Raw genomic sequence first — 24350 nt, 5'->3', positions numbered from 1 at the left:
CATCAACAAAAATGACATTATTGTTTAAAAAGGTACAGAGATGTCAATGGGAATTTTGGGGAAAAGATAGAAAGTAGATGGGGAAAAATATCATAAAACCTTTCATGGAAGAAGTAACCATAGGTGTGATTCAAAAAAAATCTAAAGGTACTGTCAAATATGATTACAACTGTGCTCACTAGAAGTTATGCTAAAGAGAAGCCTAGTCCCTAAATCAAGATGAGTTTGACCCTGCAGGTCATGGTCCAGCACAATTGCTCTGTAAAATAATGGAAAAGTTTAAAATTTTGCTGGGAGGAGGGGATTTGGCAGAGAAAAAGAGGGAGCAGCAGGGGGAGACACCGTATGGGTGGAGGGGGCCAGATTTGAGAACCTTTAGAGGCTGACTAGCCTAAGAGGGATTCGGGGAAAAGAAGAACTACCAAACATTTTCAAGTTGTTTGCCCTGGGTCCACGGATGTGCCACGCCCTTGTGGCCCTCTTTCTCATGCTTTCTGTTGGTTGATACAGGCTATTCTGTTCTCTCATGCTTTTTGGTGATAGTGGATTCTTTTGAGGAGATAACGGGAGGTGGGGCTGCCGCTGAGTGTATTTCTGGTTTCATACAGGTAAAAACACATTGTGTATGAGGGGAAGTTTTAGTTGAAGGCCGAGTAGATCTTGGGGATGTAAATCCCTGGGCACAGGACCGACTTTCAAAGATGACGTGGGGGTCCAAAAGGAGATCACCAAGCAATAAAAGGCTCTTGGGTAATAGCTGGGTAACAGAATAAATAGAAAATTTCACCAAGGTGAAATATATGCTATGGTGAATATGTGGAGTTGGAAGGTAAGTTGGAAGGATCTAAAGGGCCTCAGAGGGGTGGACTGATTTGCTGGCCTGGATGGTGGGGGAAGGGTTGTGGGTTCATCACTTCTGTGTTTTCCCCTCCCCGACCATCAAGAACCTTCGGTGTCTATGCTAAAGCTCTGTGATGCGGGCCTGGAACTCTAGTCTAGAATGTGCACTCTTAACGCCCAGCTGCCTGAGGTGGCAGTGCACTTCTGGTGATGCAGATCACCCTCTTTGTCTGAGGAATGTTAATGCACCACGGCTGAGCTCCAGCTTGAGTTCCTAGGTATTCCCATCCCTGCCTTCCTGTGTGGGGTGGGGCTCCTTCTTCTGTCACTCTGCTACCTAAAGAGGAGTCCATGTTTCCCAATATTTCGGAAAGAGAGAGACATCAATCAGGTAAGTAAATCAGGTCCCTCAGAAATATCAAATCTTTCTTTTCAAATAGATGCATTCAACGCTATCAATTTCCCCCTAAGTACTGCTTTTGCTATACCTTATAAATTTTAATAAGTTCTATTTTAATTTTCATTTAGTTTAAAATACTTTGAGACTTCTTCCTTGACCAATGTGTTTAGTAGCGTGTTGTTTAATCTCCAAACATTTTAGGATTTCCAGCTATCCTTCTGCAATTGATTCCTAGTTTAATTCCATTATGGTCTGAAAACATACTTTGTACAATCTCTATTTATGTTTGTTAAAGTGTGTTTTGTGGCCAAGAACGTGGTCTGTCTTGGTGAATGTTCCATGAGAGTTTGAGAAGAATGTGTGTTATCGGATGAAGTACTCTACAAAATGTCAATTAGATCACGTTGACCGATGGTGCTGTTCAGGTCAACTGCATCTACACTGATTTTCTGCCTGCTGAATCTGTCCATTTCTGAGAGAGAGGGTGAAATCTCCAAACATAACAATGGATTCAACTATTTCTCTTTGCAGTTCTACCAGTTTTTGCCTCATATTTTGACACTATGTTGTTCGATGTATACATGTTGAGGACTGTGTGTCTTGTTGGAGCATGGACCCTTTATGGTTATGTGATACCCCTCTTTATCCCTGATAGTTTTCCTTGTTCTGAAGTCTGCTTTGTCTGAAATTAATATAGTTACTCCTGTTTTCTTTTGGTTAGTGTTAGCAGGGTACATTTTTCTCTGTCTTTATTTGTAATCTATCTGTATCTTTATTTTTAAAGTGGGCATTTTGTATACAACATTTAATTGGGTCTTGTTTTTTTATTCACTGACAGTCTCTGTTTTTTAATTGGTGAATTTACACGATTTATATTTAGCAATTTTTTTAAAATACGGTAGGACTCATATCTACAATGTCTATAACTGTTTACTATTCATTATATCTATTCTTTTTTCTTCTCTTTTTCTGCGTTTTCTGGTTTTAGACAAGCATTTTCTATGATTCCATTTTCTCTCATCTCTTACTATATCAATTGTTCTTTAAAAAAAATTTCAGTGGTTGCTGTAGAGTTTGTAATATACGTTTATAAGTAATGTAAGTCCTCTGTAACATTGTTTTCATTCCTTTCACTTATCCATATACTATAATCACCCAATACATTGTCACTATTATTATTAGCTCAATTGAGAATAAGAAAAATAAAAGTTTCATTTTACCTTAATTTATTCCTTCTCTTCCTCTTTTTTTTTTTTAAAAGATTTTATTTTTTCCTTTTTCTCCCCAAAGCCCCCCGGTACATAGTTGTGTATTCTTCGTTGTGGGTTCCTCTAGTTGTGGCATGTGGGACGCTGCCTCAGCGTGGTCTGATGAGCAGTGCCATGTCCGCACCCAGGATTCGAACCGACGAAACACTGGGCCGCCTGCAGCAGAGCGCGCGAACTTAACCACTCGGCCACGGGGCCAACCCCCTTCTCTTCCTCTTTTTAATGAAGATCCAAGTTATCCTTTTCCTTCTCCCTGAGGAACTTTTAAAAAATATTTATTGCAGAGCAGGTCTGCTGCTGATGAATTCCCTCAGTTTTTGTTTGTCTGAGAAAGGTTTTATTTCTCCTTCACTTTTGAATGATAATCTCACTAGATATAAAATTCTAGGTGGGTGGTGTTTTTTCTTCTTTCAACACTTTAAATATTTCACTCCACTCTCTTCTTGCTTGCATGGTTTATGATGAGAATCCCACAATTCTCATCCTTGTTCCTCTAGATGTAGGGTGTTTATTTTCCTCTGGATTCTTTCAAGATTTATCTTTTGGTTTCCTACAGTTTGAAGACGATATGTCCAAGTATAGACTTTTTTAGTACTTATCTTGTTGGGGTCTTTTCTGAGCTTCTACAATCTATGGTTAACCTGTCATTAATTTTGGAACATCCTTGGACATTATTACTTCAAATATTTTTCTACTCTGTTCTTTCTCTTTTCTCCTTCTGGTATGCCAATTACACATGCTACATATTTTGAAACTGTCTCACAGTTCTTGGATAGTCTGGGCTTTAAAATTTTTTTTCTTTTTCTCTGTGCATTTCAGTTTGCAAAGTTTCTATTGACATATATTCAAACTCACATATTCCTTCCTTGGCCGAATGCAATCTACAGATGAGCCAATCACAGGCCTTCTCCATTTCTTGTAGTGTTTTTGGTTTCTAACATTCCTTTTTGATTCTTTCTTAGAATTTCCCTCTGTCTGTTGACATTCCTCATCTGTTCTTGTGTGCCATCTATTTTTTCCATCAGAGCCCTTAACATACTAATCATGGTTATTTTGGATTCTATGTGTGATACTTTCAAAACCTGTGTCAATGTGAATGTGGATCTGATGCTTGCTTTGTCTGTTTAGACTGTTTTTTCTTGCCTTTTAGCATGCCTTGTAATTTTTGGTTGAAAGCCAGACATGCTGTATTAGGAAATAGGAACTGAAATAAATAAACCTTTAGTGTGAAGTTTTATGCTCATCTGGCTAGGTGTTGGGCTGTGTTTAATATTTACCGTAGCTGTGCATGTCAGAGGCTTCAATTTCCTCTAGTGCCCTTGTTTTTGTGTTTCTTGTGTCTTTAGGTTCCCCTAAATCTCCTCCTTAAACAGAGCCTATGCCTTGCAACTCTTTCAGCTATGATCCCATCACTATACTGCAGCCCTGGGGACGCGGTGGGAAGGTGTTAAGGGAGGGGATATAATTAAATCTTTTAGTGGGCCTGTGTCCCTGGGTTGTGACCTTCACAAGTGTTTCTAAGCTTTTTTTTTTTCTTTTCTTTGAACTCTTTAGATGAGACAGGAAGGCTACAGGGGGCTGCAGTTGGGTAATTGCCCTTCACCCACGTGGGATAAGGCTTGGTACTCTTTTCCCCTGCTGAGGAGGCTTCTATTACGGAGCACACTCAGGGGATATTTCAAAATCCTTTCAAAATGGTAACCTTTCTCCCCCACCCTCCCGTGCCAGAAACATCAGAGTTTCTTCATGGTTCTTCACTGTGAGAACTTAGTAGGGTTCCTGGAAGTAAAACTCACGAGTAGGTGGGGCCTCCCCTTAAATGGTCCTCCAGGAGTTTCTCACTTTCATGCTAGCCCACATGCATCCTCAGCAGTTTGTCAGTGTCTTTTATGTGTTTCTACCAGTTTATGGCTCTAGTGGCTTCTGCTCCAGGTAAGCTGATCTTAACTGTGATTCTCTGCATTCACCCTCTCTGAAGATTTGGGGTAGTAGTTTGCCCTGCAACCTCAATTGTCTGGTGACTTCAAGAAAAGCCATTGATTTTCAGTTTGCTCAGCTTTTGCTTCTCCTAAGGACCGTAGTAAAGACTCCCAAGATCTTTAAGTGTTGGAGCTGGAACCAAAAGTCGCTCCTCAAAGGATAATTCTTTATTTTCCTGTTCCCTTTCTCACATTTTTAAATGAGTTTGGCTGGGCCAGAGAGACACCTAAAATGGGAAGTCTGAGGAGAGGACAGACCATTGCTCTCTTAGGGGAAGAGAACAGGCAGAACTAGGGCTTCAGGGAGGACTAAGGATTCCATTTAAAGCTCACAGACTATCTGGGTGTGCTGGTAGGTTCCCAAATAAAATCCCAAACAGTGATTCTGTAGTCCTGATTCAGTTATTTAGCGTTTCAGATCTGTGTAGGAGAACACCGTTCCCAGCACTTGATCATGAGTCATCTTGCCATGTCAGGTGCCACTTGCCAAGCCTTCCTTCGTGTTGGGCAGATCAGGAGAACAGAGCTGAGTCTCTGAGCAGACACTGGAGTGTGAGCTCTGTCCCAGGATACAGGGGCCTATCTGAGGAAGCACAGATGTGACTGTGGGCCTCAGAGTCTATGCCCTCCTTGAGCAGAGGACTTCTGACTGAGAACATCAAGTGTGGACTCTAGCCAAAAATCCTCCTTCAAGGTTTTCAAAGCAGGAAAAACAAAGTATTTTATCACCTTTAAAAATTAATAAAAGGAAGGAATGCAAAATTATAGGAATTAAAATAGAGAGTCATATTATTCTTGGATAACAAATATCTGACTTTCCTAAACAGAGAAGTGAGACCAATGAGTCCCAGCCCTTCATTCTTTTCTTTTTGTTCTCAGTGTCAGGGCAGAGCCAAGAGGAGAAGAAAAGGTGCAACACCAAGTGGTAAGGTTCTACCTATCCCACCTGAGCTCTCCAAGGGTGACCCTTCCTGTCCTTTCCATAAGGTCCCAGGTCCATGGTCTCTGAGGATGTCAGTCACTAGATACAGTCCCTCTCAGAAAACAGAGCCCTCAGAGGAGAGGATCATGGGAAAGCAGTCAGAATCTGAAACACTTCTCAGATTCCTGCTCTGCCCACATCTGGGCATGAAGCAGTGATGGACCTGGGCAATGGGCGTTTCCCAATAAGTGGCCATATGAGAAGTCAAGAGTCAGAACTTCTGTCTCCTGACCTTGTGAAAGTACTTTGACTTCCTGGATGATCAGATTCTTCCTTGAAGTAACCAGTGACCTATGTTCCTCACATGGTGTTTTTGAGCCTCACATAGGATGACATACATATATGAATGAAAGCCCTCTGTGAATGATAAAGCAACATACATACGTGAGCTTTATTATTATCATTAACCATGTGATCTTGAATCCCAATTCTTGGAGCTCTCCAAGTCCAATCTACCAAGGGTACCATACAGGACATTCTACTCTGCCTCCTAAAATATCTCTTTGCTTCTGTCTTCATCACTTTCCTGGTTTCCCAGGTTGGAGAGCTTGCCAGAGTGAAGCAGAGGAGGCAAGGAAGGTGCTTTCTCTGCTGCAAAGGTGACTAAACACAATCCTTCTTTCCTGTATCCCGCTTCTTAGCAGGGTCTAAGAATTTCTAGGGCCTCAGTGAAACGTGAGATTGATAAGGGAGGGAAAATCCTCTGATTTTGAAATCCATATTGTGAAAGTCTTAGGGAGAAGGAAACAACATAGATTGTGAGCTCAAGGAAGTGGGGGGATGTGAAAGGACACTATGCAATGGGTGCCCCTACCTCTGTCAGACCAGGGCCCCATATATTTGTTCTGGTCCTGGCTGCAGCTATGTATATCCTGTCTCCTTCAGTCCCCGGGGCCAGTATCACGATACCACCTGCTTTCGTCAACTGCTATGTCCAGACCCCTCCTGTGAGGTGTGTAATAACACAACCATGGAGGTCAATCGGCTGCTGTTCCTGGAGGACCTGGAAGATGATACTGCCTCTGTGTCCTCTATGGCTTCCACAGCTTCTGGGACTGAGTCATCATTCACTCTGTCCTCTGCCTTCTCAGAAGTCCCTCCAGGAGACCTAACACCATCCCCTCCACCTGACCCTTCCCCACCGCCCCCCTCCGTTCTCTCACCTAACCCAACGACACCCTTAGCTGACTTTCTTTCTCCCTCACCACCGGGTGACTCTATGCCACCAAAGCCTTTTCCTCCCTTGGAGTCCAACTTCCCAGCAGACCGTTCCCCACCCCAACCCCTTGCCCTTCCCCCTCTCCTACCACATGACACCCAGGCAACGGGTCCTATTCTCCAACCAGAGGCCACTCTGTCTCTGAATACGATCTTCTCTCTTGACCGCACCCTTTCCCAAGATATTAACCCCTTACCAAATTTGTCCCAGATAATGAATCCCACTGATTCACTGGCTTGTCATCACGCACCACCAAGCCTGTCTCACCACCGACAGACCACCCTTTAACTGTGACTCAATCTAAATCGGTTTCCATCTTATTGAAGTCTGTTCCAGAGAACTCATCTCCAGATAGCCCTGGTGGGTTGTCCACTTATGTCCCAACAGTCAGAGGCATTGACCATTCAAGTCTGTCAATTTCAGAATTCTCTTGTTGTCAGGCTCCTGCCAAGAACATGTTCCTCCCCACATTATCACACTCTGATTTTCAACGAGAGCAAGTTTCCCTCCGTCTACCAGAGACCTGTCTCTGGGGAGACTCTGCTACCAATCACATGGAGGCCAGCAGCCATTCTTTCCTTGGCCTTAACGGCCAGGCATTCTTGGCAAGACAAATAAAAAAGAGAATGGATTTCCAGATATAAGAGAAGAAAGAAAAGGAGGAAGGACTATTTTCAAAACAAATGTGCTCAGAAAACCAACGGATGTCTTCAGGGAATTCATTGCAGCCACTTGACGTACAAGACACCACAGCCCCCTAAACTGGCTGGGACATCACAGGCAAACCAGAGCAGCTGAGCATTTGTCAACAGCTACTATATGTCAAGACTTTGGGAGAAAACTTGCAGCAGAAATATACCCAGCTCTTTTGGGGTCTTCCCTCTCTGCACAGTGAGTCCCTGGTGGCCACTCTCCTGGTTTCTAGTAGTAGTGCCCCACTAGGGTCTCATTTTGTCTTATTCAATGGAATCTGTAATGCTTCTGCAGTCAAGATGTGGGATCAAGAATCTCCACCGCTTCCCCATTCTCACCCTCCTCCCCTCCCCGATGTACATCTGCAACCCTTCTCTCAGACCAACCCCCAATGCTAGCCCCCACCTTTCACTCAGGTCCAGCCCCGTGCCCACCTTCAATCCCCACTCTCAATCCTACCATCTTCTTCTCCATCCCAGATTAGGCACCATGGAGTGTCTTTCCATAGATCCCAGATTGAGTCAGACTCTCATATCTCAACTGAAAATCAACACCTGAAATGGCACATGTTGCAGAAGCAACAAGAAAGTCTGTGGGGTTTAGTCCCTGCATTCCAAAAATCTCAAGAAGCCACTTGTCCTCAAGCTCTCACCCCTCCTTTGGTCAGCCAGTCCTCCCATGCCTATGTACCAGTCTCTGTCCTTCCTGGCCATTTTCATATCACCAGTGAACCCCAGGATAAAATGGAGCTCCACATTCCAAGGAGGCTATTCTCACACTGCTGCCTCCATGCCAGTAGGAATCTAGAGTCTCTGTGTAAATGCACAGAAACATCTCAGCAAAGAGGCAGACATGCTCACTCACAGCTCCGTCAGCTTCAGGGCCAGAGTAGCAAGGATCGAGCAGAGACTGAATTGAGTTTCCCAGGAAGCTTCCATGAGACGATCTCAACAAAGTTTCCACTAAGGCAGGACATGAAGAGGAATCTTGGATGTATCCTAGAGAAGAGCCCAGAAGATAGTCCTCCAAGGGTCTCAGAATGCTACCTACTAAAGAGTCTGAGGGCTGCCTCAGAGACAAAAAGTAGCTGTGTGTGTCACTCAAGGAATTACTCAGGGAATGAACTCTTAAATGTCTCAAGGAAGGACACAGACCAGAATGAAATGAAAACCATTCTTAGATTACATCTAAGCCAGAAGTTTTGGCAGATCACTGCGGGGAGGAGCCCCCTTGGGGTGTGTCATTCATGGCTGGCTGAGGACAACCCATCCCCTCCTTCTGGGAGTTCCCAGAACAATATGGAAAACAGAAATCTGAAAAACATAACAGTAGGTGGGGTCCACCCCCAGATGACCACTCCAGAGCTTTCTTTTCTGGATCCCAACACCCGACAGGTGCTAGAAGCCCATATTATAAGGTTTCGTGTGAGTCAGAGGTGGGGCCTACCCCTCAAAGTTCTTGAATCCATAAAATCCTATAAGTTGAGAGAAGCCAAAACATGGCCTCTTCCCCAATTTGACTTTCTCTCCTCAGCCACCTATATTTCTGGGGTGGATTCCAAAGCTGAGGTTTCCAAGCCCCCTGAGGGAAGCTCTAAAAGTTTTCAGGGAAATAAGGTGAAAACAACGAATTCAGTCCCCATCCTGGATCTTCCACTCCCTGCTACCTCATCTGTGGGCAACGAAGGACAGGGGGCCCTAAAACCATCCCACTCTGATATCGACCGGGAGCTTGCCAAGGACATCCAGGCAATCGAGCATGGCAGACAGACTTCAGAGATCCTCACACACAGCTTTATAGACAAAGTGAGTCACAGTAAGACTGCACTAGACAATAACAGATGCAGCTGAGAGGTGCCCACAAGGCAAGCTGGGGCTGGACATGTGCCAAGGGATGAGAATGTGAGTTCCAGTGATAGAGAGGACATGATTCAGGGCCAAAAGATAGTGGAGAAGAATTGAAAACATTTTTCCACGTCCACCATGAACTTCAGGGAGATATTCAAGGCTGAGGAGCTGTGCGTTCTTACATCACAATCTTGTGACATCTTGACAACCAACAAGCTGGGAAGCTCCCAAATGGTAAATATCAATGTGAGCAAAGTAGAAACTACCCTGACCAGTGAATGCCACTCACCAAAAATACCAGTTCCCCAAGATTCCAAACCATCAGACATTAAAAAACAGCTCCCTACCGAGTTGAAGTTTCAATTGAAGAGCAAGGAACATAGCCAGCCTAAAGGCTCTCCCGCTGACATATCCCTTACTTCAGATAGCTTGCCTTCGACTCCTCACTGACTCAGTCCCAGAGCGTCTCCAGTGGGGACATGGGAGCTTCCCAGGTGCTGCAAGTCCACTTGGAGGACAATGGGGATTGGCGGGAACCCTGGGCCTCTAAGCATGTCTCATGGAAATGCCAGGATAGGAACTTCCCACCAGCTGCAAAGACAGTGAGACCTCTGGACTCCAGAGCAGGAGAATGTGGAAGCGAGGATTCAGGAGTTGGGACGTCTAAAGCCAGAAAGAAGAGCCACTCTATTGAGGACAGAGAATTACAGGGCACTTCCCCGTATCTATCACAGAATGAACAGTTTCCTCCTGAAAGTTACTTCAGAAAAATAATGAGGCAGTTTTTTCAGTGGATTAATTCCAAGAAAAAAATCACAGGGCAGGAAAGTCCCCAGCAAAAAGCCAAGTTCACGTCAACCTTTGCACCGCTCTGAGACCCAGCTCAAAGTGAAGCTCTCGTGAGCTGTGGGCTTCCTGAAGCTCATGAGCTCATGGCAGCCATCGGGAAGATCCTAGAGGAGAAACTGGCATGTAGATACGAACCTGAGGCTGCAGAGTTAAGTCAGCAGAAGGGGGAACTGCAGGCCCAGGTAGAGCCTGACGAGGGGCATCCCTCCAACTACAGGGCTCTCTCTGACCCACAGCCAGGGGAATGGGCAAGGACCACATCCTGCAGCCAAGATGCTGTCCCTCCTGACAAGAGTTTTCGTACAAGGGTTAGACAGAAAAGAGACAGGATCAGACAGCCCTGGAAAGTTGTGGCCTTCAAGGACCAGCATTTATGCCAGAGTCAACCCCCTTCCTCACCCTACAGGGAGTCTGTGCCCTATCCAAGACCCACCTGCATGCATGATGTATGCCACGTCCCTCCGGCTACCCTCACCTCTAATGAAAGCACTGTGTTCAGAGATCTGACTCTTCTATTCAAACAGGAAATGCTTCTCCAACACTTCCAGGGAGGAAAAATATCCCCAAAGAAATCATTCAGTCCTTGTTGAGAAAGCATTTTAGTTTTCACGAGAACACATCCTCTGATGAGAACCATGGTTAGCACAACTAAGGATACTGATCGTCCTCAAGAAATGTTTCTGCTAGGAGAGAGTAGTGTTCTCTGTGTGGTGCTTTGGGGGAGTGGGTTTGGGGTTCCCAGCGCTTATGCTCAGGGAAAGGAAGGAGGGAAGTCAGCTCTGACTGATTTCCTCTTTCGGTTTCTGCAAGATGACCAGTCCCTTGCAGGGGGCCTGACAGTGGCTTTCTCAGTTTTATCTTGGGTCCTGTATTTGACCTTACTCAGATGTCCTGTACTTAAAACACTTTACTTTTTCATAAAAAGTACAAAAAGTTTACTCTAAAAACTTCCGGGTCTTTTCAAAATGAGAAAAACCCTTCAAGTCCAGAACTTGGCTCAACTTGTCTTTCCATCTGCTCCCTCACTATCCTGAACTATACACAGCTGCAGGGTGGGATGCGTTCCTCTGGAAGGATACAGCCAGAATTTCCCCTTGTTGCCTCAGAAAGTTTTGGAATTGGAAGTGTGGGGGTGTTTAGGCCCTGAGGTGAGTGGCAGGGGGAAATGTTGCTCTTGGATCTCTTGGTGAGGAATGAATGTCACCTGCTCCTAAGAGCCTTTCTCTCCCTCAGGAAGTCTGGGTGGTGGGCCGCGTCCCCACGCCTCAGCTGACCCTAACGAAAATGGGGAGCAGTCCACCCTTCCCCTTCCTCTACCCTTCCTGGAGCGGAAGGGAGGAGAGAACTCGCAGCTCTGAAAAGGACCAGAGAGATGAATATTTTCCTGAAAACGGTAACTTACCTTCATTTAGAAAAAGTTGCTGATTCCTGAGTATCTCACAGGTGAGCAGTCAGTGCAGGTGTGTGTATGGATGGGTTTTGCGATTGTGGACACTGGAGTGGCCAGGGCAGGGTCCAGGAACTGGGTGGGTCCCGCCGAAGAATCTGTTATATGTGGGGTGTTAATCTGTCTGGAAGGCACATTCTGAGCTCGACAATGAGGTCTCCCTGCATGTGAGGACACCTCAAGGAATGGGAAGAGCCGCTCCCGAGGGAAACTTCCTCAGGATGCCCAGCTTGGTAGAATTATTGCAAGACCAAGAGATCACCTGGCTATCATTTGTAGGAATGGTCGTCGGGCAGCCACCCAGAATTTGGGGCAAAAGGAGAAAACAAGTAGGGAAAAAGGAATGGTGGAGTGAGTGGAAAAGGAAGGAAAGAATGAGGAGGGAAAGAATGACCTTATCATCACTCCTCATGATCCCTGAGGGTCACTTCGAGCTCACAATGTCCCTTCCAGACAGATTAACACCCCACATCCTGGCCATCCATTCCACCCAGCACTACCTTACCTAGGCCTCACCTCCTGGAGACTAATCAGGGCTGGGGGGAGCACAATGATACCACTGCAGCTAAGAGAATTGGGGATAGTCTTCGAGATTGAAGACAGTATCTCCAGGAATGTTGTCAAGGAGGTTGTCGTCTCATTTGGTGCCTGCCTTCCCAGCCATGCTACATCTTACACCAAGGTTACAGTAATTTAGGGGTGTGTTAGTTACTATATAACAAATACCCCAAAAGTTAGTGGCTTAAAAAACCAAGTATTTATTAATTCATAGTTTCTGTTGGTGAGGAATCTAGGCAAGGCCTACCTGGGTTCTCTGCTCGAGGTCTCTCACAAGGCTGCAATTAAGGTGTCAGCTGGGGCTGGGGTCTCAGCTGAAGGCTTGCCTGGGGAAATACACACTTCTTCGATCACTTCTATAGCTGCTGGCTGGATGCAGTTCCTCAAGGCCTGTTGGACTGAGAGCCCCAATTCCTGGATGGCTGTTGGCTGGAGTTGGCCGGAGGCAACCTTCAGTTCCTTGTCATGTAGGCCTCTCCAACATGGCAGCTTGCTTCATCAAAGCCAGGAGAGAGTCTGCTAGCAAGACACAAGTCACAATCTTGTAAACTAATGAGGGAAATGATATGCCATCACCTTTCCCTTATCCTATTAGTCAGAAGCAAATCATGAGGTCCAGCTTACACTCAAGGGGAGCAGTTTATACAAGGGTGTGACTAGCAAAAGAAGGGATCTTTGGAACCTTCTTAGAACCCTTCCTAACACAAGGGTTTCTTCTTGGACATCCCACTGACTTCACTGAAGCAAAAGTGACCAAAGGGACCAAGTGGATCCTTGTGCTCATCCATATCCACGTCATCAAAGTTAAAGCTGTTTAATGGCTAAGCGGAGTAACGTCTGGTAAGAAAAACATCAAAGAGATTGAAGCATCCAAAGGAGGGAAAGGTGGCATGGAGGTAAAGGCGGTGTGGGGTCATCATGAACGGTAAAGTGAAAGGAGCCCTTAGAACCACCTGCCTCACCACTGCCAGTATTCAGACTTAGAGGGGAGGAAAAATTAGGTGCAAGACGGCTCATCCTCACTCCGCCACCGTATCTCCACTCTGCTCTAGTTCCCCGACTATAGGCCTAAAGAAGCAACCTTCAGTTCCCATAGAGATAGCCAGGCTTATAGAGGAAGCAAACCCTACAGCTTGCAAGGTTTAACTTCTGCTCTTATTGATATATTTAATATAGCACATCCATCATTTCAAATTTGCTTCTCACAGCTTGAACATCAGAGAGGATGAATCACACAATCGATGGCAAAGCCAGTACTAGGGAATTCAGCATGCAGCTCCCATTCTGGGATGTTTTCCATGAACCCATTGCCAAAGAGCTTCTAACCAAGGGAGAGGTGGTGGCTCAAAAGGGCTGACTTACTGGCTGGGGTCACAAAACAAGTCATACCTGGTGCCCAGATATTTGCTTCTATTCAGAGAAACACTGGATGAGGCAACGAGACAGAATTTGCACACTCAGCACATCTAGGCAGTGAACTGTCCAAATGATGTGACAGTACCACCCAGGAGTGATCCCACACTCTTGTTCTGCTTCTAGTACTGTTTTCCTTTTTCCCAGATTCCAGTTCCTATGGGAAAGCAGGACTCTTACCAAAAGAAGGAAAACGTATTAGCTGAACAGTGACTGGAGAGATGAGGATGAATTTCTCTACAAACGGATTTCATGGGCTTGCTGCTTATACCCAGAGATCAGTGCTGTGTAGCTTGGGGGGCGTGGGGGGTGGGGGTCTCATTTACATGATATTCTGTGGCGCCTGAAGAATTTTCAGTGACATAGAATGTGATGGGAATGGGTTACCTGAATTTTTATACCCTCAAGCCCACACTCCAAACCTAATGTCAGGGCCAATAAAATGCATGAATTGACTGGTACCTTGATGTGGCTTGGGTATGGGAACCCCAGATCCCAGCTTCAGGTACTGTGAATTTCTCTGGTACCAGGTGCTGCCTAAGGGAATCAGCTTTCTTGAGGCAGCCTTCACATGGATTAACACTCAGAACTGTGCCCTAATCTGCAGCCACAATGAAGGGGCCAAGGCTATGAGAAGGGGCTCTTCTCTCTCTCTCTTTTTTTTTTTTTAAAGATTGGCACCTGAGCTAACAACTGTTGCCAATCTTCTTCTTTTTTTCTCCCCAAATCCCCTCAGTACATAGTTGTATATTTCAGTTGTGGGTCCCTCTAGTTGTGGCATGTGGGACGCCGCCTCAACGTGGCCTGATGAGCAGTGCCATGTCCACACCCAGGATCCGAACCAGTGAAACCCTGGGCCGCCAATGCGGAGCGTGCGAACTTAACCACTTGGCCACGGGGCTGGCCCCGGGGCTCCTCTTGAGGCCTTTCCTCTGGAACTTCCATTGGCCCTGGATCAGAGCCTAAATTAGGCTATTTTCCTGGGGTCACAAGGACACGTTTGGTCTTCCTTAGGGAGGCCAAGTGGAAGCTCAGAGACTTGTGGAGGCTGCCTCCCTGTCTCTCCCAGGAGACTCGGGGTCTGTTCCTTCCTTCTATGGGGGCCAGGAGGTAGAGAAGGAACTGAGTATTATGCAAGTTTAGCAATGCTTCACTGTGGGAGAGGGTTGGGCTGACAAGAGTAGGTAATTTTCCTTTGCAGGGATTCTTGCCCAGCTTGAGGCAACCTTCATTTGAAACAGGATAATGCTGTTTCTACCCTCCACCTGAGGGGACTCCAGAAGGAATAAAAGTTACCTTTCCTCATTTGTCTTACAGGAAGTTCTGGGCTTCTGGGTTCAGGAGTTACTAATGGCTTTCATGTTTCCTGAACCCAAGCAGAAGTTGTGAGATACCTGTTGTACAGTCCTGTCCAGACCCTCATGTGGGAGGAGACTTTAGCTGGCTGCTCCAAGGAGAGAGGAGATAGGGGTTGACACAAGTGCTGGGGTGAGAGAAGGAGAGTTGCCTAAAGGTAGCAGTGGCTCCAAGACCCTGAGAATCAGGATGCAGAGACGAGTCCCTTAGGTGGACGGGTTCTGTGAGGAAGTCCTCTAGGAGACAGCACAATGTTTTAAGGGATGAAGTGATGATGCTGAGATGACTAATCATCAAGCCCCATCATCTTGAGAGCTGTCGCAAGACATGGCATTGCTCACACTTAGCACAGAGGCTGTGCAGCCACTGGCCTTTCAATGGGCCTGAAGGGCTTGGGCAATGAAAATCCCAGGGGCAACCAAGATGGACTCAAGATCACAGGCTCTTACCTACATATTTGATGGTGAATACTTAACTAAATAGGCAAAAAGCTCCCATTAATGACTACTATTGTATATCTTCCTACCCTTTAAAATGGGGTCTTCGAGCCAGATTTAATTTAATTTAGAAAAATTAAGTACTGCTTATTGTACTTCAATGTTGTGAAACAAATTTATGCTTTTTATGTATATTATCCCATTTAAACTTTACAATGCTTTGAAGTAGGTTTCTTTACCCTCTTTTATAGAAGGGCACGACCTGAAGGACAGAGAAGGTAATACATATTCAGAGTGCTAGCACAGAAGAGGGAGCCAGGGATGGAGCGCCCCCTTACGCTGTGAGGGATTGTTTGGATGTAAATGATGGCAAGTACAATTCAACTGACTTTAAAAACAGGATCTGTTGACTCAGGCACCTGAAAAAGGTCTGGGAGTAAGGCTGCCCTCAGGCAGGAGGATTCATATTGGGGCTCAGCTGATGTCATCAAGTTTCAGTTTCTATCCATTTCTCTGCTCTAGATTCTGGACTGGCTACCTTGTAAGTCTGTCTGGCAAGTTCGTAGCTACATCTTCCAAACTAAAAGCACAGCTAAAAATGGGTTGTTTCTCCCACTAGTCCCTTCAAAAGTCCCACTGTGCCTTATTGTCTCCAGTTGGGTCACATGCCCATCCCTGACCAAATGCTGTTGCCAAAAGCATGGACCAATCTTTTTGGCCAAGCCTGACTTCAATGCCCTCCTTTAAAGTAAGAGCGTTAGTGATAAACAACTCCACTTGACATGGACTGAAACTGACAACGGGGTTAGATCCCCAGAGGGCAAAAGAAGGACTATTTTTAGAAGGTGAGTGAATGCTGAGTGTCAAAATAAAAACAAAAACAAAACGGATGTCTGCTTCAGCCCTCTCTCTCACCACCCCATTTCTGCCTTCTTGTCCAGAGTCATGCCATGGACTGAAGGTTAGAGTTAGAGGAAATGCCAATTCTGTGGAGGACAGGAAAGGAACTCAAAGTGGAAGGAATCAATCAGAGGCCCCAACATCCATGCGGATAGACCATCCAATGATCTGATCTCTCACTGTCTGCTCCTTCTCATCTTAGAGTCCTTTACCTTCATTCCAGTTCAGTTACGGCCATATCCTAGAACTTATCACCAGCAACACTTGTGTGTTCTGAAAAAATACAGTCTGACATTCCACCCTTTATCCTCTCAGCCTATGCCCTCAGCATGCTAATTCCTCAACCTATTCAGGAACTACAAGCCACTCTATACTTTCCCCTGCTCACCTGACAACCTTTGTCTTCATTTCCTCCCTCTCCAAGGAAAACTTCATGGGGCATCACTTAATCCTAAACCTAAATATACTGCTCTGCTCTAAACAGCCTACCCCCTTCTTTCATTCGTCCTGTCTAGCAAAATCCAACTCTGCCTTTTTTAGAACTGCCTTCAAGTAAGGGCCTGCTTCCTCTTGGATAAAATCACACAAGTGTGTTTGTGCCCCATAAACTTCTGTTCTACATTTGTTGCTCAGCTCCACCACTGCCTCAGAATCCAGTCATTCCTCCTGTGTTACCATGTGCCAGACGCTCTTTCAAGCACTTGGGACACCCAGTGGAGGCAACAAACAGAGGCCCTGTCTCGGGGGAGCTTCTGTGATTGTTTTCTCAGTCAACTCGCTTGCCTAAGATCTCAAAACAATTTCACTTTCCTACACCTTGTCCACACTCCTCGCTCATTGATCATATGTGCTGGACCACCAGAGGGAAACAGAGAAGTCATCAGATGGGAACTTTTCTTCATAAAAACTTCAAAACAAAACAAAACCAAAACCAAAATGAGATCCTCCATCTCTTCTTTCCTCCTTCCTTCCCACCATACTGAAAGGTTTCCCTCAATGCTTTCCTTAATCCTCCCCACCTGGGATCTGCCCGCCCTTTCCAAGTCACAACACTTTCACATGTGTGGACTATCTGCCTTAATTATCTACTTTTCCAGAGGACCAAGACTACATTTACCTCATCACAGCTGGAAACACCAAGCAGAGCTCAGAATGCTCCGGAGGAAGACATTGGCAATGGGAGGGAATTATGGGGAGGTCCTGCCCAGCATGCTCTGGGGCGGGGCCACGTCTTGGGGCAGGGCCTGAGAGACTCTGAGAGCCTGTTTGGCTTCTTGAGGGCGACGGCACCAGCAACATGGCCAGACATCTCACCTCAGGCTTCTGGAAGATATGAGTTGAGATTTAATTCAAAGACAGGTTCTGAGGAAGGTTTCTGGATGCCTGAGTGACCTTCCCCACTGCCCAGCCTGAAGGATCCTTTCCTCCATCTGCCATTTCCATTACGGTGGGCAGGCCCTCACAGCCCCTGGGCCCCCAAACTCTCACTCCAGGCCCAGCCTTAGAAGGCGCTCAGAGGCCTGGGGGCAGGGCTGTGCCTGCCCAACACCACCCCCTTTGACGATGGCACTCTTAGGAACTCCACCAAGGTGAGAATAGTAATAAATAGAGTAACAATATTGACAACTGTTAAGGCTTCACCTTACACTGGCTGCCTGGCCTTGCACAAGTAGCCTGAGTCTCAGATCTCATCTATTATGCGCAGATACTGACGTGTACTGATAGGGTTGGTCCTCGGAACTGGAATGAATGAGTAAAGAGTTTTGAACAGTGTTTACCTAACACTAGAAGTTTAATATGTGCTACCCATTATTATCACTCATTTAAAATGCTAGGCCTCCTCTTTATTATTTTAGAAGTATCAATTTACCACTCATTCATTCTTCCTTCCTTCAGAATGAATTTATTTAGTACCTAACATGTGCCAGACACTATGCCAGGCTCTGGAATACAATGGTAAGCAAAAAGGTAGTCTCTGCCTTCATGGATCTTACAGTCTAGAGGGGAGATCAGGCAGAAATTAATCATACAAGATTGTGTAAATGTCCCATGTTACATTCTATGAAGGGTTCATGAGCTGGTTGTCGGTGCCAAGGGAGTTTAAAACATGGGGATTGGGCCTAACCAAGGAGAAGAGGGTCTTCCTCACCCATCCCTCAGGAGCTGATAAGGCTTAAGAGGTAAAAGGTGAGTAGGAGACAACTTGGCAAAGCAGGGAGGGAGAAGTGTTCCAGGCAGAGGAATCTGGGTGATGAGAGCAGAGAGAGTGAGGAGGGAGGAATGTGATGCAACAAGAAGAGGGAAAAGCGTGGGAGGCACAGATTAAGCAGAGTTCTCTGGGCCAAATCAACTAGTTAAGTCTTTGGAGTAATGGGGAGCCAGGGGAAATTTTTAAGTTAGGATTTATTAATTATATGTGTAGGGTATTCAGATTTTAGTTGTATTATTTGAGTTTCCAAAAGATTACTGTGAATTAATACTGTGAATTAATGAATTACAGTGATTTAATGTGAAGAATGCTTTGGATGGGGCAAACAGGATGTGAGAGACCAGTGAGAAGGCCACTGCAGTAATCTACGAGAGAAATGATGTCAGCATGGACCACAATGGTGGTGACCAAAGTGGAGTAACATGGACGGATGTGAGTGGCATGACTTCATTAATTCTAATAAGATGGAACACTTTTCCTTTTGTTTCACTCCAGTGCCCAAGAGGTACAGGTTGGTGCAAGATGTGGGGTCTTTTATAGAGTTGGACAAGTCAGCAGACACGAAACATTTGAAAAGGCTGCTTGAACTGCTGACTAGCCAAAATCAAAGAGGAAGTTGACCTTCAACCCTTTGTTTTATTCCAGCTGCAGAAGTCATTTTCAGTTACTCTCTGACTCAAGTAAACACCACTCCCTGTCACCTTATCCCTTTGAGGGTTGGTTCACTTCTACATTTTCACTGGGACATGATTCTCACCGACAGTAGAAAGTTCGGCACCCAGACCTGCAGATGTGAAGACACTTGCTCCTCTCTCGAACTATTAGCACTTCTGGGAAACACGTCCCAGTGCCAAACTGTCCTGGTCCTGAAATGACCCCGTTATTTGGGGAGGTAGTAAAGGAAATTGCATGTTTTAAACCCCGAGCAGCACTCTCTTTGGACATCGAAAGGTGTAAATGATAAAATACTTACTAGACTTAAAGACCAGGGAGTAAACGGGGGGCTGGATGCTGCCCAGACTCTGTGTGTCAGCAAAACATATCTGAGCTCAGCGAAGTAACCCAGGACCAAGTGTTTCCCTCAGTGGAATAATTAGACAACAGAGGTGGGCAATTTAGGAAAGATAACTTCTTCTGTCCCTGCTTTAGAATTTCTATTACAAACAAAACCCAATCCTTAGCAAGATTTAAGAGCATGGGACAAAGACTGCTACATGTTGAACTGCTGGGAGTGGGCCCACGTTTTATTTATCTTTGTATCCAAGCACATCCGCAGTGCTTGCCACGAGGCAGATACTCAGTGAATGCTGGGTGGATCAAGGATTCCTCTGTGTTTTCAGGGGGTATTTATATGGTATGGGAATTCAGTCATTTTTTGCCCCACTAGGTAGAGATGGATGCTTTCTGTTCTCCATGTTTACTTTGAACACCATTTAGCTACAGGGATGTTCTAACATGAAATAATAAGGAAACCAGCTATAGTACTATTTTATATAGACAGGCAGATACACTTTCTGACCACGTGCAGATATGAATGCTCTCCCTGGAAGATGCTGTTGTAACCTAAATTGCACTAGAATGAGGTTAGAGATGGGGAAGAAAGGGAAAGTAAGGTAAAACTCACAGCTTAATTTCTAGACAGGATTGCTGCTTTAAAAATGAATTTCAGGTGCTTCTTGGCATACTTGACCCAAGCACTGGAGATTTAACAGTGATTTGTGATTTGGTGTGACCCAGAACATGGCCCAATGGTCCTCTACCCTTTGAAGCAGTCAGTCTGCTCTCCTGGTTGCTGTTCTGGACTTTCTCACCATCACTCCCCATCAGGGCCCCATTCCTTCTGCTCTGTCCTAGTGGAACAGTCCCTTGACCGTCATTCTCCCACTACTCTAGTCTCGACTTCTCCTCGTTGCTAGATTACTCTATTATTGCTTCTCAAATTGTGGTTCCCAGACCAGCAGCATTAGCATTGCCTGGGAACTTATTAGAAATGCAGATTCTCGGGCCTCACTCTGGACCTACTCAAGAAGAAACTTTGATGTGGGGCCCAGCAATTTTAACAAGCAAGGTAATCTCCAAGGTGAGAACCACTGCTGTACGTAAAGCTCAGTTCTGAGCATATCACCCCTTTGCCCAATACCCTTTATTGCTTTCCTGCCGACAACCACATGAGTGTGTGTGTGTGTCTGTGCGCGCCCTTCTATCCAAGGCCTTCTGCAATCAAGCACCAGCTCATGTGTCCCCACGCAGGGAGGTGTGTTCCACAGTCATCCTAATGGGTTACCTGCTCTTCCCTCTGCTCTCCTGCCACCTCTCTCTGTTAATGTTGGGTCCTCTGCTAGAAATACCCACCTCCTCCCTCTCCTTGGAGAAACCTTACTCATTCTTTAAGGCTCACTGAAAAATTAATATTTATCTAAGGAATCCATACCTGTGCCTTCAAAACCAAATAGTACTGAAGGCTTTATAAAGAACCACGGCAGGCCCTCCCCAACCTCACAACCCCAATCCTTCCTATCCCCCCAGTTCCATTCCCCATGGAAACCACTTGAGCCGTTTCTATCATAGTTGTTCTGGTGTTTACCTCTATTTCTATAACTAATATGCAAATACTTGTATTTAAAAGTAATTTTAAAATATTAGACACTAACTTCTTGCCGTGGTAGATAAAATTTGAGTAGGTAAAATTGCAGGTAGATGAAATTTGGTCGACACCCCATTCCCCTCTTCACTCTTCTCAATCTGTCCTCACTTAAATCTTTATTCATGCAAAGTTCATCTTGGCATGGAAGGTGACCCCTTTCCTGGAACGTGTTCAGAGAGTGCTCCTCCCCTGCTCCCACAGAGCTGTGTATCTCTCTCAGTGCACTGTCCCCCTTGCCCTTCCATGTTTGTATGTATGTGTCTCCCATTCCCACCAGCTTGTAAGAGCCAGGAAAGTCTAATCCGTCTTTTACTTTCTCTGAATCCTCCCAGGGCAAAGCACAGGGCCTGGGATATAGTACACACTGAGCAAACGTGGCCAATTTAACCGGAAAGTAAAATATCTGCCTGACCTTTGAAGCTTGCTGGTGTGACAGCAGTACTTGGAATGAGTCTTCCCGTCCCAATGTGGTTTTCCAACATTATTGTGGGGAATAGTAAACTGGAGTCAGGAGACTTGAGCCACACCACCTTCTTGGTGACTTCTTTTAAGACCTTGGGGAAGGCACTTAATGGTTTTGCTTCCGTTTTTTCATCTATAAAGTGGCAACAATAATATCTATGGACAGAGTTGTAGGGAGGACCAAATACAACAGCACAGGTTATCAGGCATAAGGCATTACATTGATTCCTTATGTTTAAAACAAAAAGGCAAACCATTTTCTGGTAGCACATAGGGCTATAACGAGCATTAAAACCAACCTTTAAATAGAAAACTTTATTTTTAGATGATCCAGGGGGTCTTTCTTCCAAGATCAGCCTAAGATTTTTTCGGAGGAAACTGTATTCTCATTGTCCTGAAATTTGAAGCAAGAAAATTCAATCATTTAAGACCATTTGCCTATTCTGACTTGTTGATGAGAAATCACCACTACTGCCACCCTTTTAGCCTCTGAAGGGATTGTAAGCTTTGTCTTGATGTGATGGCTCAAAAATAAAATCTACCAAAGGCACGTTTTCTAAGCCTTGTCTGGCTCTACCCATTAGAAAAGTGTGAGCTACTGTTCTATCAAAACTAATTCTATTTTAAATCTACAACCAAGTCTCAATTACCAAGGTTAATGGGACTACATGCATACATAATTCTCTCTTACATTTATACAGTGCTTTTAACTTCTTCAAAGCACTTTTCACTGTACTGCATATATAAAACAGAGGCATTTTTTTAAATCCACAAATAAGGTAAAAAATAAATCTTAAGATCAATAATTTCAACTTTGTACCTGTCAAAAGCTCTTAGAACTTGCAAAATTGTCTAATAGGACTTTCATTGCCCTACTCTCCCCTCGACCCCTCTCAACTAAGGCCAGAAAAGACCGAAAGATCTGGAGGAATCTCCAGAGGAGAGGAAGCCAGAGAGGGAAGGAAGCCAAGGACCTGGGCCATCCACAGCCTGGATCATTAGCTCCAGCGTAATTGAGAATAACTGACTGTATGTGTGACTATGGCCAGAAAATCCAGAAAGAGATGAAAAGGCAAAGAAAATGACGTGTGAGTAACAGTATTTACAGGGTCTGTCTTTGTCATTCTCTCAACAAGCATTATTGAGTGCCTACTGTAATGACAGGTGCTTTCAACAAAGAGGATGGACACAGCAATGAACAACCCAGGCAAGACTGCTATTTTCATAGTGATGACCTTCCTGAATGGTGCAGACAGACAACAAACACAAAGACACACAACTTCACATAAACAGATAACTTCAGGTGGCACTAAGCTCTGTGGAGTCCATAAACACAGGAATGTGATAGAGCCTTGGGGAGGGGATGCTGTTGTAGATAAGGTCACCAGGGAAGGCCTCAGGGTATCTGAGCTGCAATCTGCGAGAAGAGAAGAGCCCACCCTGTGCAGGTCTGCAAACCAGATGATGGAATGAGTGAACTCGCCAAGTATGCTAGAGGGAGAGGGGTCCAGGCCAGTTTCAAGGGGTTCCAGGAAAGTCACTGTTCTGTGGTTATTCACTTTGTGTCCTTTTGGGGATATTACTAAAACCTCTCTAGGACCCCGGATTTATTGCCTCTACAATGTGAGTTGCTAACACTGATCACCTGGACAGGGGAGCGCTGAGAAATAATGGGTAAACAATTGTGAGGAGCCACATAAATGCTAAATAATGCTCACGGTAATAAGCTTTTATTAAAGTCAGCACCTTGATAGGCAGCTCACAATCGGATACCTTGGCAAATGTGTGAATTGACGTGGCTGCTCCCTGTGCACACCAGCACCATCCTTTAAAACAGAAAAAAATAAATGAGCCTATGGTCATGATATTCGAAGTAGTTAGTGATCAAACAACTGTCTGGAGAGAAAGCTGGTGTGTGAAGTGTACAATGGGAGCAGGAAGATAACGGCACATCACAGCCCAGCTCACGCAGAGGATAACTCATGAATTGACTGGATGCTTGCTGGTGCACACACCATCCACTCCAGGGTGGTACTCTAACCCCATCAGGACTAGGTGCTGCCACCAAAAGCCCCAGCAGACAGGAAGGGGAGTGAGAAGGAGCCAGAACAGAAGCATCTCTGGCAGCAGCCCTCTCTGGCCCTCTTGGCCTTGGAAAGCCACCCCTGGGGGAGGACTGAGCAGCCAGCACCAAGGGCCCTACCTTGGAAGGGCACCAAGGAAGTGGTGGGGGGAGTGTGAGGGAGGAGGGATGAGCATTGCATTTCTCCCTACGAGAATGAAATATCCCAACACCAGGAGAGACTTCAGTTGTCGTTAAAACTGAGCCTCCCCACACAGAGATATGAGTCCACCCCTTAGAAGCAAATCTTCCTCCCCCAAAACCTCCCCCCAAAATATAACATTAACATCACAAAAAATGAATTCTTTTTTGTGGGTCCTACCATCTCTTTGATATAAATACACAAGTGCCTAAACATTCTTTCCCATCTCCCATCCCACATCGGCAATCAGATTGTGACACACACACACACAAGCACATGCTCACACAAATACCACACACACCCAACTCCTTTGTTAAGCCCTGGCTCAGCTATTATAAGGTACCTGTGGAATGTAGGTCACATAGTAGAAAAGTTTAAATTACTGTTGCTTCTACTCTGAAAAGCAGACAGGAAGAAAAGACAATAAAAAAGGAAACACTTATTTTAAGGCTGAGACTAAACACTCTACTCCACGTTGACTGAGGTCAATTTCCCCCTGTGGGATGGGGAGAATCGAGATGATCTCTGAGGTGCTATGAACCCACAGTGCAGACTTCACGTTTTGAGGCTTGACTAGAAATGA

General features: G+C 45.3%; 2 long non-coding RNA genes across 8 annotated transcripts in view; one reads left to right on the top strand and one right to left on the bottom strand.

Annotated features, from left to right (window-relative positions):
• Positions 1–24350, bottom strand: part of LOC138922972 (uncharacterized) — a 177401-nt gene that overhangs the window by 25942 nt on the left and 127109 nt on the right. For 3 of the 7 annotated variants that reach the window (XR_011436090.1, XR_011436084.1, XR_011436086.1), the window contains exons 5-6: positions 21803–21897; positions 12330–12598 (exon numbers count right to left, since the gene is read on the bottom strand). This is a non-coding gene — a long non-coding RNA (uncharacterized lncRNA). Of the gene's footprint in view, positions 1–12329; positions 12602–17305; positions 17512–21453; positions 21660–21802; positions 21898–24350 lie in introns of all 7 variants that reach the window. The other 4 variants (XR_011436085.1, XR_011436087.1, XR_011436089.1 and 1 more) reach the window with 4 other exon arrangements.
• On the top strand, positions 993–22604 carry LOC138922973 (uncharacterized). The gene is made up of 6 exons (XR_011436091.1): positions 993–1231; positions 5367–5412; positions 6008–6068; positions 11311–11520; positions 15540–18829; positions 22406–22604. It is a non-coding gene; the product is annotated as an uncharacterized lncRNA (long non-coding RNA).

This window comes from Equus caballus, unplaced genomic scaffold (genome assembly GCF_041296265.1).
Source record: "Equus caballus isolate H_3958 breed thoroughbred unplaced genomic scaffold, TB-T2T haplotype2-0000437, whole genome shotgun sequence".
Taxonomy (NCBI): Eukaryota; Metazoa; Chordata; class Mammalia; order Perissodactyla; family Equidae; genus Equus; species Equus caballus.
The sequence above is the reverse complement of the archived record's forward strand: the minus strand, read 5'-3'. Positions and strand labels throughout refer to the sequence as shown.